Source organism: Hemiscyllium ocellatum, chromosome 1 (assembly GCF_020745735.1).
Source record: "Hemiscyllium ocellatum isolate sHemOce1 chromosome 1, sHemOce1.pat.X.cur, whole genome shotgun sequence".
NCBI classification, from domain to species: Eukaryota; Metazoa; Chordata; class Chondrichthyes; order Orectolobiformes; family Hemiscylliidae; genus Hemiscyllium; species Hemiscyllium ocellatum.
The window spans coordinates 14,861,120-14,878,710 of record NC_083401.1 but is presented as its reverse complement, the minus strand read 5'-3'; positions in this window follow the sequence as shown (position 1 = coordinate 14,878,710).

Here is a 17,591-nt window from a genome sequence, read left to right as displayed (position 1 = left end):
TTTTTCCTGCTCCTCGGTTGCTGCCTGACCTGCTGTGCTTTTCCAGCACTACTCTAATCTTGACTCTGATCTCCAGCATCTCTAAGTCCTCACTTTCACCAGGTCTACTCTGCCCTTAGTTGGACTAAACTGGGTAGGACTGGATTGAACTGGACTGGACTGAGTTGGATTAATTTATATTGGACTCAGCTGGGCTGGACTGAACTAGAGGACTGGACTAAACTGGACTGGACTGAACTGTATTGGACTGGACTGAGCTGGGCTGACTGAGTGGGACTAGGTGGATTGGATTGGACTGGACTATAATGAACTGAGCTCGGCTGGGCTGGGTTGATTTGAGCTGCACAGGACCTGAGCTGATTAATGACATTGACCTGGCCCAGATCTAAAGCAAGCAGGAAGCTGGAGTTGGAACAAGGCCTCCACGCAAACCTGTGCAACTTCAAAGACAGGAGTTCAGGAAACGAGTAAGACTGGTCAGTGGGCAACGATCCAGGGATTCGGAAGAGGAAAAAGCAGGAATATCCCAAGGGGGCGGGTGCGAGGTGGGGGCGGTGCTGGTGAGGAGGGAATTCCTCCCCCCTTGTCACGCCAAAGGTTCCACAGGGACAACCTGATCAGACCGCAGCCTCAGTCAACACCAGCTTCCTTCATGGAAGTCAGGCAACGTACTGCCTGATTATCAATGACCCATCCACAGCAGGAGGATGGAAGACCATCTCCACCAGTCGGAAGGTCAGTCATTTATGATAACAGGCCAAGAAACACAGATGGGAAATGAGGAAAGAAAATACACACTGAATTGTTATGATTTGGGTTGCACGGTTTGGAAATAGAAGCTTTCAAAAGGTTCTTAGACAAATACATGATTATAATTGGAAAGAGTGTTCAGAGGCTGTAGAAATATTTTTGAAATAGAGAAGGAGTAGGTCAGTTGGCCCTTTGAGCCTGCTAGGTCATTCAATGGCCAATCATCCAATACGGTCCCTGCTCCCATATCCTCCACATAACCCTTTTGATCCCTTCAGCCCTAAAATCCATATGGAGTCATAGAGATGTACAGCGCGGAAACAGACCCTTCGGTCCAACTCGTCCATGCTGACCAGATATCCCAACCCAATCTAGTCCCACTTGCCACAACTTGGCCCATATCCCTCTGTACCCTTTCTGTTCATATACCCAGCCAGATGCCTTATAAATGTTATAATCGTACCAACCTCCACCACTTCCTCTGGCAGCTCATTCCATACACCCGCTGTGTGAAAACATTGCCCCTTCGGTCCATTTTATATCATTCCCCTCTCACCCTAAACCTATGGCCTCTCGTTCTGGACTCCCCCAGTCGAGGGAAAGGCCTTGTCTATTCACCCTATCCAAGCCCCTCATGATTTTATAAACCTCTATAAGGTCACCCCCCAGCCTCTGACGCTCCAGGGAAAACAGCCCCAGCCTACTCAGCCTCTATCTGGCCCCTTTCAGTTTTACAACATCCTTACTCTAGGAGGGAGACCAGAATTACACACAATATTCCAAAAGTGGTGGAACCTATCTCCTGTATGGCTGAAACATGATCTCCTAAATTCTATGCTCAATGTACTGACTAATAAAGGAGAGCATACTAAATGCCTTCTTCACTATCCGATCTACCTGTGACTCGATGCCAAAAGGACAAGAGACAGCAACTGGGACTTGTAGAGAAATGGAGAGAATGGGAAATACAAGGAAAACATAGAAACCCAAGAGAAAGAAAACACAGAAAAAGCAGACAGAGAGAGAGAGAAGGAAAGGATAAAAAGATTTGAAAGAGGGAGTTTAAAAACAGATTTGAAGGATTGTAAATATCAGCAAAGAACAGGAAGGATATAATTGTCCTGGGGTGGAGGTGTCACCAGGACACTGCCTGCGATGGAGGATTTCAGTCAGGAACAGAGATTGGATAAGCTTAGGTTGTTTTCTTTAGAGGGTAATGTATATAGAGGTGTACAAGATTATGAAGTTAAAAATCACACAACACCAGCTTATAGTCCAATAGGTTTAATTGGAAGCACTAGCTTTCAGAGCACTGCTCCTTCATCAGGTAGTTGTGGAGTATAAGATCGTAAGACACAGAATTTATAGCAAAAGATTACAGTGTGATGTAGCTGGAATCATATATTGAAAAAGACCTGGACTGTTTACTAAGTGTCTCATCTTTTAGAAAGTTAAAAATCACACAACACCAGGTTATAGTCCAACAGGTTTAATTGGAAGCACACTAGCTTTCGGACCTACACTCCTTCATCAGGTGGTTGTTAATGAAGGAGTGTCGCTCCGAGAGGTAGTGCTTCCATTTAAACCTGATGGACTATAACCTGGTGTTATGTGACTTATAACTTTGTACACCCCAGTCCAACACCAGCATCTCCAAATCTTTTAGAATGACCATGTTGGTTTCAGTTCTTTCATATGAAAATCACAGAACTTTCGGTAAAGTTACGTTCTCAGGTGAACTTTAACAACTGATGTCATGTCAGCCCAGATAAGGTATTGAAGGTGTTAACTCCCTGTGGGGCTGTTTGTGCCTCAGACTGAATCTAATCTAAAATACGGATTTGCAGAAGCTTACATGAATTCACGCAGATCTTGAGCAAAATGAGTACAACTCTGGCATCTCCAAACTAAAGGATTATGAGGTGCCTGGACAGGGCAAAGAGACAGCAGCTGTTCCCCTGGGGTGAAAGATCAATACCATGGGGGCATCATTTTAAGGTGAAAGGCAGAAGGTTTAGAGGGGACCTGAGGATTTTCACTCAGAGGATTCTGGGGGGTCTGGAAGGCACTGCCTAGGAGGGGTGGTTGAGGTGGGAAAACTCACAACCTTCAAAAAGTACGTGGATAAGCCTCATAAAATGTTCACAATACAAGCCCACTGTGGGGAGATGGGACTAGTGTAGATTTTGAGTATTTTTTTGCAGACCCGACAGACTAAAGATCCTTTAGATTAGATTACTTACAGTGTGGAAACAGGCCCTTCTGCCCAACAAGTCCACACCGACCCTCCGAAGAGGAACCCACCCACACCCGTACATTTACTCCTTACCGAACACTACGGGCAATTTAGCATGGCCAATTCACCTGACCCACACATCTTTGGACTGTGGGAGGAAACCGGAGCAAACCCACGCAGACACGGGGAGAACGTGCAAACTCCACACAGACAGTTGCTTGAGGTGGGAATTGAACCCTGGTCTCTGGTGCTGTGAGGCAGCAGTGCTAACCACTGTGCCACCGTGCCGCCCACTGTTTTGTATTCTCCGATTTTATGATTCCGTGATAAAATCTTGTGAAAGAAAGGGTAAGCAAAAGGCAAGACGGTAAGGGAGGGAGAAAAGAAAATGAAACAGGGATAACCGAATAAGGACACGATGAGAAACTGAGAGCCGATGGAGTACAACGTGGGAAAGTGTGAGGTCATGTGCTTTGGTAGGAAGAATAGAGGTATGGGCTAGTTTCTAAATGGGGAGAAAATTCAGAAAGTGCAAAGGGACGTGGGAGTCTTAGTCCAGGATTCTCTCAAGGTAAACTTGCAGCTTGAGTCAGTAGTTAGGGAAGCACATGCAATCATGGTATTGATTTTGACAGGACTTGAATGTAAAAACAAGGATGTATTTCTGAGGCTTTATAAGGCCGTGGTCAGACCACACCTGGGGCATTGTGCGCAGTTTTGGGCCCCACATCTCAGGACAGATATACTGGCCCTGAAGCGTGTTCAGAGGAGATTCTCGAGAATGGTCCCAGGAATGAATAGCTTAACACACAAGGAAGGTGTGAGGACTCTGGGTTTATACCAGATGGAGTTTAGCAGGATGAGGGGTGATCTAATTGAAACTGACAGAATATTGAATGGCCTGGATAGATTAGATGTTGGGAAGATGTTTCTATTGGTAGGAGAGACCAGAACCGGAGGGTATAGCATTAGAGTAAAAGGAAGACCTTTTAGAATGGAGATAAGGAGAAACTTCTTCAGCCAGAGAGTGGGGTATCTATGGAATTCTCTGCCACAGAAGGCTGTAGAGGCCAGGTCATTGGGTATATTTAAGACTGAGATCGATAGGTTCTTGAGTATCAAGGGGATCAAGGGTTACGAGGAGAAAGCGGGTTAAGAAACTTATCAGCCATGATTGAATGGTGAAGCAGACTCGATGGACTGAATGGCCTAATTTCTGCTGCTATGTATTATGGAAAGAGGAAGGGAGAGAAAAAGAACTGAGTGTGGGAGAGGGAGAGAGAGAAAGTGGAGATGGGGAGAGAGAGGCAAAGTAAAGGAGAAAACGAGACGAGAGAGAGAGAAATGAAGACAGGGAGAAGGGAGAGGAGAGAGAGTGAACATATGAGAGAAGCAGAGAGAAAGGGAAGAGAGAGAGAGAGAATGCAAGAAGAGAGAGAGAGTGGAAGAGAGAGTGAGAGGAGCAATGGTGAAGAAGACAGAATGAGAGGAGAGAATGACAAAGGAGAGTACAGAGAAATGAGAGAGAAGGAAAGGAGGAGGCAGTGAGAGAAGAGAGGGAGAGAGGCGAGAGAGAGAGTGAAAAGGGAGAGGGTGAGAGGAGAGAGGAAGAGGGACAGAGAAGAGAGGGAAAGAGGCAGAGGAGAGAAGGAGAAGGAGAGAAGAGACAGACAATGGAGAGAGACAGAATGCTGGAGAGAATGAAAGGCAGACAGAGTGGATTAGAGAGAGAGTGGGAAGAGATAGGGAGGTAGAGTGCAGAGAAAGGAGCAGAATATGATTTAACTGAGTGACCCAGCGTAGCTACTCATTTAGTGGAGATTTATGACAATTGGTATTTATGAAAAAGGGCAAGCAATGAGCCATAACCTTCTGTAAAGTGGCCGTCTTTGGAAACTCATTTATCCGGCAGCACCGGTAAAAATAAACTTTCAGCAATAATAATTTTTCAGCCAGTGAGCCTGTCAGGGTCAGTTCCCTCCTGTTTCCTGGTTGGTAGCAGCCAGCCGGGGGGGAGTGGGGGGGGTGGGGGCGGGAGGGGGAGATTGTGGCTGGAGGGGACAGATTTGGAGAAACTGTTCGACTGACATTCCCCAACTGAACACGTATAAATCAGAGTACAATACGGCCCAGTGTAGCAGAGTGCCAGAGTGAAACCTGAGGCTGGCTCTTTGCAAAGGTGTGCTTACCAGGGACCTAATACCAAACCAGTAAGGTCATTGATAAAACACAGAAAGACACCCAAATAAATCCCTATTGCTTCCTCATGGGTCTGTCTCTTTTCTTTCCTCTTCCACTTCTCTTCGACAGCACCTATTGAATTTGTTTCCAACACCATTTCGAGCAACACATTCCAAAATCTGATTTGGAGGAGCCAGTGTTGGGCTGGGGTGGACAAAGTTAAAATTCACGCAACAGCAGATTATAGTCCAACAGGTTTATTTGGAAGCACTAGCTTTCGGAGCGCTGTTCCTTCAGCAGGTAGTGCTTCCAAATGAACCTGTTGGACTATAATCTGTTGTTGCATGATTCCAAAATATCACAGTGTGGAGTTATATGTCCTCATGTCACTTTATAAAACACCTTAAACCCATGTCTTATAGGATCACAGAACACAGGCCACAGTACAGATGAAGCCATTTGACCCATCATGCCTATCCTGGCTTTTCCCAAGAATACCTGCAGCTAGTGATAGTTTCCAAACCAAAGACAACAATCAGTGCGAAATAGCAAACACTGAATTCCTTAGAATATGAATAGATCATACAGAGCATTCAGGGGCAGCACGAGGGCTCAGTGGTTAGCACTGCTGCCTCACAGCTCTAGGGACCCAGGTTCAATTCCAGCCTCAGGTGACTGTCTGTGTGGGAGTTTGCACATTCTCCCCGTGTCTGTGCGGGTTTCCTCCAGGTGCTCCGCTTTCCTCTCACAGTCCAAAGGTGTGCAGGTTAGTGAATTGGCCAGGCTAAATTGCCCCATAGTATCCAGGTTATTCATGGGAAATGCAGGGATGGGGTGGGTCTTGGTGGAATGCTTTTTGGACGGTCGGTGTGGACTTGATGGGCCAAATAGCCTGCTTACCCACTGTAGGGAATTCTACAAACTTTCAAGGGCAGGAGATTTAAATGCCTTGGTCACATGATAGTTCCCTTAATATAAGGACAGTTCCTATTAGTTTGATGCTTCCAATGGGTTCTTCCACTCTTTATGCACGATCATATCTACCTTTCTCAATCCCATTGGGTGCAGAAAACAATCAAGGAGGCTAATTATATGCTGACCTTTATATCAAGAGAACTGAATGGAATGATACAGAAAGTTATCTGAAATAATTATGCAAAACCCTGGTTCGACCCCACTCGCTGTACCTCAAACTGATCTAGGCAGCACACCTGAGGAAGGGTATATTTGTCTCGGGGGGAGTACAATGTCTGAATGATGCCTGGTAAAGCTATAAGGAGAGACGATGCAAAAACTGGCCAGATTTCTCTAGAGTTTAGAAGGTTGAGGGGCAATCTGATCAAAGTCATAAAGTCATCCAGCAAGTCTTCAGGATATTACCAGGAAAAGACAGATAAAGGGAAACTACTGCCACTGGTTAGAGATTCTAGAACCAAAGGGTACAATCTGAGAATGAGAGCAGGAGAGAGCTGTCAGCAAGCGCTTTTACTCACAAAGAGTGAAAGATGTTTGGAACTGTCTTCCTCAAACCGTGGCAGATGCTAGATTGCTCATTTTAAATCTGTGGAGAAAGTGAGAACTCCAGATGCTGGAGATCAGAGTCAAAAACTGTGGTGCTGGAAAAGCACAGCAGGTCAGGCAGCATCCTGAAGGGGCCCCCTTCATGGGATCAAGCTCGAAACATCGATTCTCCTGCTCCTCGGATGCTGCCTGACCAGCTGTGCTTTTCCAGCACAACACATTTTGACCTGTTTTAAATCTGAGCAAGATAAATTCTTGTTAAGCAAAGGCGTTACAGGATGTAGGCCAAAGGCAGGTTCCTGGAGTTAGACCACAGATCAACTATGATCTCATTGGACACTTGGAACAGGCTCATGGCTGCTCCTCCTATTCCTATGTTCCTGACATTTAGCCTCTTCCAAAGGGAAACTTACCTCTTGTGAAGCTATCCCTGAATCTATCTCTCAAGGTGCCCAACTCTCCATTGGGCTGTTCTCCTGAAAGGCCTAAATCCACACACAAGTGGTGCCATGAGCAATAGCCTTTGTGAGGCATGAGTGTGCAAAACACAACCTGCGCCTTTTCTCCCAGTCCCAGCAAAGCTGGTGTGTGCTGGGTTAGAACACAGAACAATGTAACACAGGAACAGGCCCTTCAGCCCACCACTTCTATGCCGACCGTGATGCCGTTCCAAACTAATCCCATTGGCCAGCACATGGTCCCCTTAGTTCAGGGGTCAGGGGTCAGGACTTTTGACATCAAGGCTCGGCCACTGTTTTGGCAAAACCGCACACCCATTGTGTGGTAAAGTTAGGCCGAAACTGAAAGTTGTGTGGCACTGAGCAGCACATTACTCGGGAATGTGAACACAGTTGAACTGGGATGGATACAGCTCAATACAGGAAAGTGCAAGTTCATTTACTCTGGACGAGAAATCAAAGGTGTCTAAAATGGTGAGACTCAGGACTCAGGAATAATGCATCCATGTCCACAAATCAGAAGACATTGGTGCAAAGGAATAGTGAACAATTAAAAAAGGACAAAGGGATCTTTGCCACTATTTCAAAGGAATACAAAGATGCGAAAGTTACAGTACAGCTACACTAAGCTGTGGTCGATTTGGGGCACTCCACTTCAGGGAGGATCTATTGATCTTGGAAGGAAAACAGCACAGATTCACAAGAGTAAGGAAAATTTGATAAGCATGAAATCAATCAACTGCTGCAGTCTCACTTGGCCAGAAATTCAGGCTCCAAGTGGCTTTGTATTGGAACAAACCTTCGTTTTTTTTAGTACGTGTTCGGGAATGAACTCTATTAACAAATTGGCGGACGTGGTAGGAGTAAGTGTGTAAAGAGAAAAGGGGGTACGTATTGAGAAAGCAGGGAGAATGGAGAGCTGTTGTCTTTCTGCAACCTTCTGTAAATATAATGGGCCATTAAAGCCCCAGGCGAGTGACAGAAGAAACCAACTCATTAATTATGGCTGGTGTTGTTGCAAATTATATGATTTGAATAATTGAAAGCTTTATTGTCCCCTTTGTCGTGTAACAGAGTTAATCTATTTGGTGTTGTCACGGGAACTGTCAATAGCAGCTGGGAGTGTAATCACAATGGAGGCCTCTCAAACGGAAATCACTTCCAGGTCAGAGGTTAATGAATGATTATTTTGTGATCTTTTCACTGTGGGGCGTTTGTCCACAGGGAGCAGGAGATAGACAGAGACACGGAGAGAAGCAATGATTCCCCTGTGACATGTTTTATGAAGTCAAGGACCAGACAGCTTTATCTGCACATAATTGGAAACAATATCAGAGGTAATTAACCCTCCCAGCAGTGAATATTACTTTGATAAGAAATTCACTGAACAAATGGCCTGGGAGGTGATTGTATTACCAGAACACCATCTTGCCTTAAAGGAAACATGATTTTGAGGAAGACACGCGGATTACAGATGGTCATTGAAACATTCATTAAAGAGGAGCAGGCCATTCAGCCCCTTGAGTCTGTCCCGCCTTTCAATTAGAGCACAGCTGCTTTTGACCTATTTACTCACCTCAGCCCTATCTCCATTACCGAACCAGAATCTATTAATCACAGTCTTCAAAGCTCAACTACACCACATCGTTCACAGAGCTAATTCTGCATTCCTTTGCGCATAGAAGTCCTTCCTCATTTCACTCCTGAAATGCTTACCTCACATTTTGAAGATATTCTCGCTTGTTCTAAATTGCTCCACGTGGAGGAAATACTTACCATCGTGAATTTTTTCGTTACAATCACCTCAGACGGATCACCACCTCCTCCTTCCCCACAACCCCCCTCCCGCCTTGACTTTCAGTAATTCACTGGCGTCCAAGCACGTTCGCAGTTGTGAGAGTTGCTATATCAATGCAAGCATTTCTTTCCAACAGTCCTGTGGGTAGCACAGAGAATGGATGGTCAGTTTTATCGGTGTGAGACAATCCAAGAAACTGGGCAGTGATAGGTCTCTCCATGTCAGAAGAGTAACACCCGCCATCTTGGTAAAAGCTAATTGCATCGATATCCAGGGCGATGTGCCCGAAACCGTCAGTGGCTGACCATGTGCTGCATTCTTTGGAATGTGCGGGCCTTGGTAGCAGGTCATAAGATCATAGAGATGTACAGCATGGAAACAGACCCTTCGGTCCAACCTGTCCACACCGACCAGATATCTCATCCTAATCTAGTCCCATTTGCCAGCACCAGGCCCATATCCCTCCAAACCCTTCCTATCCATATACCCATCCAAATGCCTCTTAAATGTTGCAACTGTACCAGCCTCCACCACATCGTCTGGCAGCTCATTCCATACACATACCACCCTCTGCGTGAAAACTTTGCCTCTTAGGTCCCTTTTAAATCTTTCCCCTCTCACCCTAAACATATGCCCTCTAGTTCTGGACTCCCTCACCCCAGTGAAAAGACCAAATCTATTTATCCTATCCATACCCCTCATGATTTTATAAACCTCCAACGCTCCTGGGAAAACAGCCCCAGTCTGGTCAGCAACTCCCTGTACTTCAAATCCTCCAACCCTGGCAACATCCTTGTAAATCTTTTCTGAACCCTTTCACGTTTCATGACATCCTTCCAATCGGAGGGAGACCAGAAATCCACACAATATTCCAGAAGTGGCCTGAGCAATCCATAGAATCCCTACAGTGTGGAAACAGGCCCTTCAGCCCAACAAATCCACACCGATCCTCGAAGAGTAACCCACCCAAACCCTATTATCCTGTATTTACCCCTGACTAGTGCACCTAACCTACACATCCCTGAACACTATGGACAATTTAGCATAGCCAATTCACCTAACCTGTACCACTTTGGACTGTGGGAGGAAACTGGAGCATCCGGAGGAAACCCACGCAGACACGGGGAGAATGTGCAAACTCCACACAGTCACCCGAGGGTGGATTCTAACCCGGGTCCCTGGCACTGTGAGGCAGCAGTGCTAACCACTGAGCCACTGTGCCACCCTGTACAGCCACAACATGATCTCCCAACTCCTGTACTCAGTGATCTGACCAAGAAAAGAAAGCATATCGAACGCTTTCTTCACTATCCTATCTAGCTGTGACTCCACTTTCAAAGAGCTATGAACCTGCACTCCAAGGTCTCTTTGTTCAGCAACACTCCCTCGGACCTTACCATCATGTATATAACTCCTGCTCTGCTTATCTAAAATGCAGCACCTCACATTTTCTTTAAAAACACTGTCGAAAATCACATCCGAGGAGTGGATGGGATAACAAGCCTTCGGGCCCCATCAGAGGCAATGAGACACAAGCAATGTTGCCTTAGTTTGGAACAGCTTGCTTAGCTGTGATGTCGAGTTCCTTTCCCCTTTGTGCAGTTACCCCGAGCTCAGGAGAACCGAGCTCCCACAAGCTTGATGTAATCTATGAGGCACGGGCTAGAAGTAGATTTAATGGAAGCATTGAAAAGGGGGTTGGATAAACACTTGAAGAGAGGGGAGAAAATAGGTTGTCAAGGAAAGAACCAAGAATGGATTAACTGAATATTTTGACCAAAACACAGCAACAATTGACCAAAGGGCCAGCTGTGCCATTCAATGAGATCTCTTCCTCGTTTTAATAAGATGCATGCCTCCCTGGTATGATTTGTTGCCCATCTATAACTCCCTCTGAATTGAGCGATTTGATCTGCTCTGTCAGAGGGCAGATCAGAACTGACCATGTTGCTGTAGGTCGGATAGGCCAGGCCAGGTAAGGACAGCAGAGTTCCTGCTCTGAGGGGCGTTAGTGGACCAGGTGGGTTGTTACAAATCCTAATTTATTCACTGAATTTATTTCCACCTGTTTGTGATGCGAGTGTTGGGTCAGAGTTAAACTGCGCAGGTTTAGAAATCTCCCAACATTCGATCCAAACTTCACAGATTGGAGTTCTTGGATTAGCACAAATGGGCTGCCCAGGAAGGATATAAAAACAATGAAAAAGCTGAGAATTTAAGCTTTTCTGTCATTCTTTTGGAAAAAGTCACCTGATCGATGATTTTAACTTTACCCAGTGTCACCCTTTATGTATCTTTACTCTCTCCCACATTGTAGGGTGATGAGAAAGTTCATATTTTATCACCAAACTGTTCCTTCTCGTACCACTTCATTTCCATCACCACCGTTTCCTCGTGTCATCGGAACAAGGTCTGATGGAGCGTGGGGATTGGGTCATTGGCGGGAAGGCCAAAGAGAACGACATTAGCATTGGGATGGCAGCCTTCACTACAGAGGATATATCAGCCACGGAATTACCTCTGACATGCACCCACTCAGACAGTGTGAGGGAGCTGGATTAACATCAGTACAGATACAGTCAGTAACACAGGGTGCTGGGGGAGAGGGGTTACTGAGTGACAGTGTGTGGGAGCTGGATTAATATCAGTACAGATACAGGCAGTAACACAGGGTGCTGGGGGAGAGGGGTTACTGAGTGACAGTGTGAGGGAGCTGGATTAACATCAGGACAGATACAGGCAGTAACACAGGGTGCTGGGGGAGAGGGGTTACTGAATGACAGTGTGAGGGACCTGAATTAATATAGGACAGCATGGTGACTCAGATGTTAGCACTGCTGCCCCACAACGCCAGGGTCCCAGGTTCAATTCCAGCCTCGGGTTACTGCTCTGTGTGGAGTTTGCACATTTTCCCCGTGTCTGCATGGGTTTCCTCTGGTTTCCTGCCACAGCCCAAAGATGTGCAGGTTAGGTGAATTAACAATGGGAAATTGCCCGAAATGTTCACGGATATTTAGGTTAGGTGCAGTTTTCAGGAGTAAATGTAGAGGAATGGGTCTGGGTGCATTACTCTTTTGGAGGGTCAGTATGGACTTGTTAGCCTAATGGGCTGTTTCCACACTGTAGGGATTCTATGTTAATATCAGTAGACATATAGAGCCAAGGGAGAGAGGTCACTGAGTGACAGTGTGAGGGAGCTGGATTAGTATGAGGAGAGCTATAGCCAATAACACAGGGTGCTGGGGTGGAGAGAAGTTACTGAGTGACAGGCTGATTTGTCATCACTAATGTTTTATCTCTCCTCTATAAACAAATGTTGTAAAGATATCACGAGGTATCTGAAGAAATTGGCTGTGCTCCTAAACTTTGCAAGAGTCCTCCAGTCCTCAGCGTTAGGATAGAGTGAGTTGGAGGCAGATAATGGAATGAGATGCTGTGTATGGCAATGGTTGCGAGATGGTCTTTTCCTCCCCATTCCATAAAAATAGGAAGAAAGGCTTGTTTTTAATGCTGTTTTGCCTTCCAAGCCTTAAGATGTTCCAAAGCAGTTTATATCCAAAGATAAAGTGTACTAGCGGTGTGCTCACTGTTATTAAATGGGGAATACAAGCTGATCATCTCAACACCCACAGGCAATACTGAATGAGCAATAAGTTTACCTACTTGTCACTGATGCATCTTGGGAGACAGTAGCCCCCCTGGCCTGCCCAGGTCAAACCTACCCCCCCAACCGTATCCCTCATCCACCTCCATCAGGAGCCCCCCCACCCCCCCGAGCCCTCTCTGCTCCATGGAAAACAACCCGAGCTTATGCAGCCTCTCTTTGGTGTTAAATTGCTCCAACCCAGGCAACATCATCCAGCCCCTCCAGTCCAATCACATCCTCCTGTTAGTGTGGAGACAGGACACCCCCCCCCCCCCCCCCCCCCCCCACCGGGGAGCATCTCCACCACCCCACCCCAACTCTTCTCTCTTTGATCTTCAACATCCACCCGGGGGGGGCAGACTTAGGGCTTTGACTCATCTTGTGTGAGATCTTGCATTTTGGGAAATCTAATCAAGGGAGGAGTTTCATGGTGAATGGTTGGGCCTCAAGGAGTGTGATGGAACAGAGGGGCCTTGGAGTTTAGGTTCACAGTTCTCTGAAAGTGGAGTCACAGGTAGACAGTGCAGTGAAGAAGGCTTTTGGCACACTGGCCCTCATCCGTCAGGGCATTGAGGACAGAGGTTGGGAATTATGTTGCAGTTTTACAGGAGGTTGGTGAGGCCGCACTTGGAGTATTGTGTTCAGTTTTGGTCACCTTGTTATAGGAAGGATGTTATTAAACTGGACAGAGTGCAGCAGAAATTTACAAGGATGTTGCCTGAACTCAAAGATCTGAGTTATAGGGAGAGGTTGGACAAGTTAGGACTTTTCTCTTTAGAATATAGGAACCTGGGGGTGGGGGAGGTCTTATGGAGTTGTATAAGATCATGAGATGCATGGATAGGGTGAATGCACTCAGTCTTTTTCCCAGGGTTGGGGAATTGAGGACTAGAGGGCATCAGTTTAAGGTGAGAGGGGAAAGAATAAAAAGGAACCTGAGGAGTAGCCTTTTTACACAGGGGGTGGTACACATATGGAATGAGCTGCCAGTGGTAGTGGTTGAGGTTAACCACACCTAAAAGGCATTTGGACAAATCCATGGATCCAGAAAGGTCTAAAAGGATATGGGCCAAGTGCAGGGAAATGGGGTCAATGTGGATGGATATTTTGGTCAGCACGGACCAGTTTGGACCAAACGGCCTGTCTCCGCGCTGTAGGATTCTATGACTCATGTACCTCAACATGGAACTCCTGTGTGTTCACCTCCGAACATTACCGGGATCCCCCTCTGGGTCGGATCGATGTCTCGGTCTGACAGTATCACAGTGCTCCGAACATTATCGGGATCCCCCTCTGGGTCGGATCGATGTCTGGGTCTGACAGTACCGCAGAGCTGCACTGGCAATGTCAACCAGCCCAGATCATGGGTCCACGTCTCTTGCAGTGGCCTGTTACCTTTCTTACCTGAAAGGAAAAAGTGCTGCCTCTTGATCTATAGCTGACACCTCACTTAACCTCTCCTCGAGAGCTAACGTTTTCACTCTCAGGAACCATTGAATGTTTTCGTAGTGCGTATATGTGTGTGTGTGTGTGTGTGTGTCTATATATATCTAAATATTCCTAACAATTTATCTCATTTGTTTGAACAATGACTCTTTAGACCTTAATACTGGTTCACTCTTCCCTAATAACATACAACATTGACTAATTAATCCCTTTTCAGCCTTAGGCAAAGAGAGGGATGATGACAAAACAAAACTATTATGCATTAAACTTGAAACCCAGCCAAATATATCTCATTCCTGTTGAAAGATTGTTAACATTACCCACTGATCTTTCATCTGTCTGCTCCTTCTGTTAGCTCCAAGCGTCTCTCCGACAACCCATAAATCATCTTATAAAAAACGGAGTAGGGGTTTAAAAAAAGCAAAGCTGAAACTTGTAGTACTTGGAGTTGTCGCCTTAATCAAATAAATAAAAGCCTTAAATGTAGAAAAGGCCGCTTTATGTTCGACTAATGTTTTCACATTGTGCGTGTGCTTCTAGAAACTTCCCTGCCACAAAGGGAGGCCTTGGAAATTCTGAGGTATTAAAGATTTAAAGCAGGGCATAACTTAAGTCAGTTTTGTTAAACTAGATTAGATTAGACTTACAGTGTGGAAACAGGCCCTTCGACCCAACAAGTCCACACCGACCCGCCGAAGCGCAACCCACCCATACCCCTACATTACCCCTTACCTAACACTACGGGCAATTTAGCATGGCCAATTCACCTGACCCGCACACCTTTGGACTGTGGGAGGAAACCGGAGCACCCGGAGGAAACCCACGCAGACACGGGGAGAACGTGCAAACTCCACACAGTCAGTCGCCTGAGTCGGGAATTGAACCCAGGTCTTCAGGCGCTGTGAGGCAGCAGTGCTAACCACTGTGCCACCGTGCCGCCCATAAAGAAATGGCATTTCTAGCAACTGACCCTCCATCAATTTTTTTTTAAATTGGAAAACTTTAAACTTGTGTGTGAAGGTGAGAGTAATGAGGAGTTTGAGAAAGATAGTTGGGGAATGTATTAAAGGTGTGATGGAAGATGGAATCTGGGCTTTTCACATGCCTCCTGCTGATGTATGAATGAGGGCTGATGTTAGGGACCACACTACCCCACTGATGTCTAAATGCGTCTGACCCAATATGAGGTCAGAAATTTGACTTTGCTCTTTGGGAGATACCTCAGTCAGGCCCTGAGGCCTACTCTTCCGACCCCTAAATAAGATGCCTCACACCTGTCTTTGGCTCTCGCAAATGGATATCTGAGAGGGGACAGGAGACATACTGGATCTACTCAGAATTCCTCAATTATCGCTGGGGTGGTTTCACTGAAAACAAAACTGATTTGAGAAAATGTTTGAAACCTGGAGCAGACCCATGCAAATGCTTCCCTGGCCCCACAATGTGTCAATCAGACCCTTCTCCCTCCCACGGCAATCAGACACCCGCTTATATCCTCAATCACCCTGTTCATGCCCCTCATAATCTTATACCCCTCAATCAGGTCCCCCCTCAACATTCTCTGCTATGAAAGAAAACAACCCGAGCTTATCCAGTCTCTCTTCCTCACTGAAATGCTCCATCCCAGGCAACATCCTGGTGAATGTCCTCTGCAGCCCCTCCAGTCCAACCACGTCTTTCCTACAGTGTGAACTGTACACATTGCTCTAGCTGTGATCTAGCCCAAACCCTGGATAGCTCCAACATGTCCTCCCTTCTCTTATAATCTATGCCTCAACTATTAAAGGTAAGTATCCCTGTATACCCTCTTAACTAGTCAAGAGTGTGATGCTGGAAAAGCACAGCAGGTCAGGCAGCATCCGAGGGGCAGGAGAGTGGATGTTTCAGGTGTAAGCCCTTCATCAGCTTACGCCCGAGATGTTGTCTCTCCTGTTCCTCGGATGCTGCCTGACCTGCTGTGCTTTTCCAGCACCACATTCTCGACTTTGATCTCCAGCATCTGCAATCCTCACTTTCTCCTCCCCTCTTAACCCCCCTACTAACCTGTCCCGCCACCGTCAAGGATCTATGACCAAGAACCTCAAAGGTCTCTCTGCCCCTCCAAGCTTCCTAGTGTCCTACCATTCATTGAGTACTCCCTTGTCTTGTTCCTTCTTCCAAAGAGCATCAAACTCCCATTCTCAGGGTTCAATTCCATCTGCCAGGGATCTAACCAATCTGTTTATCTCCTCCTGACCCCTAAGACCTTCTAAACCCCCATCCCCTTCCAAATGCAGTAAAGACAAAGTCCACCTTGCCCTCACCACCCACCAACTCCAAGTAGAGCCCACCACAAAAGCATCTTCCCCTCCCCACCCCTCTCCACCTTCCACAAGGACCGTTCCCTTTGACAGTTCTTGGTTTGTGCCACACTCCACACCAACCTCCGCCAAACCCCCAAATACCTTCCCCAGCAACCAGAAAAGACGCAAAACCTGCTGGTACACCACCCCCCACCCCGCCTCACCTCCATCCAAGGCTCCAAACAATCCTTCCAGGTGAGACAGAAGTTCTCCTGTCTCTCTTCCAACCTAGTTTACTTCATCCTGTGCTCCCTGTGTGATCTTCTCTCCATCGGGGAGACCGAATGTAAACTTAGGGAATGGTTCACCGAGCGTCGCAGGTGGATCCGCAGGGGCTGACCGGACCTCCCAGTCACCAATTTCAATTCCCCTTCCCACCCACTTTCCAACAGGACCATTCTTGGCCGCCTCCATTGTCACAACGAACCACAGCGCAAATTGGAGGAATGACACCTCATCTTCCGCCTGGGCAGCCTGCAGCCCGGGGAACTCAACATTGAGCTCTCTGATTTCAAATAACCTCCCTCACCCCCTTCCCAGGCCCTCCCCCTCACTTCCACCCCTCCCTGTCACCAACCGGATTCCTTCCACCCAATGACCCACCAGGGCGTACCCTCTACCTGTCCTCACCTATCCCCACCTCACCACCCTGCCCCCCCCTTTATCTGCAGCTCCCCCCACACCCATCCCCCCCAGTCCTGAAAAAGGGTCACATCAAAAACATCGACTTCTAGGATATCTGGTCAGCATGGACCAGTTGGACCAAAGGGTCTGTTTCCATGTTGCTCATCTTTATGACTCTAAGACTCTATGACATGGATGTAATGTGTTGAGCCAAGCGTTTTCTTGGCCCGGTGAATTATGATCAGCCTGCAAAGGTGATTGAAATAGATTCAACAATAACAACCAAAACAAACTCTGGCAAGGTCTGACTAACTTGATCACGCTGTAAAAGAGCCAACACTGGCATGATGGGCTGAATGGTCCCCTTGGACAGTGTACATTTCTGCAGTATCGAGTGGAATACACAGAGTGTGAGTGGAGTGGGGGAAGGGAGAGCTTGAAGGCGGCTCCTCCCCTTCCTGTCCTTGGGTTTGAAGGAGCTCCTTCACTTCCAAGAGGTTTATGGCTTTGAACCTCCTGCTGTTAGTCACCTGACGCATCCATCGTCATGGCACTCAGTCTTCAGAACCAATAGGAACGTGAGCAGAAT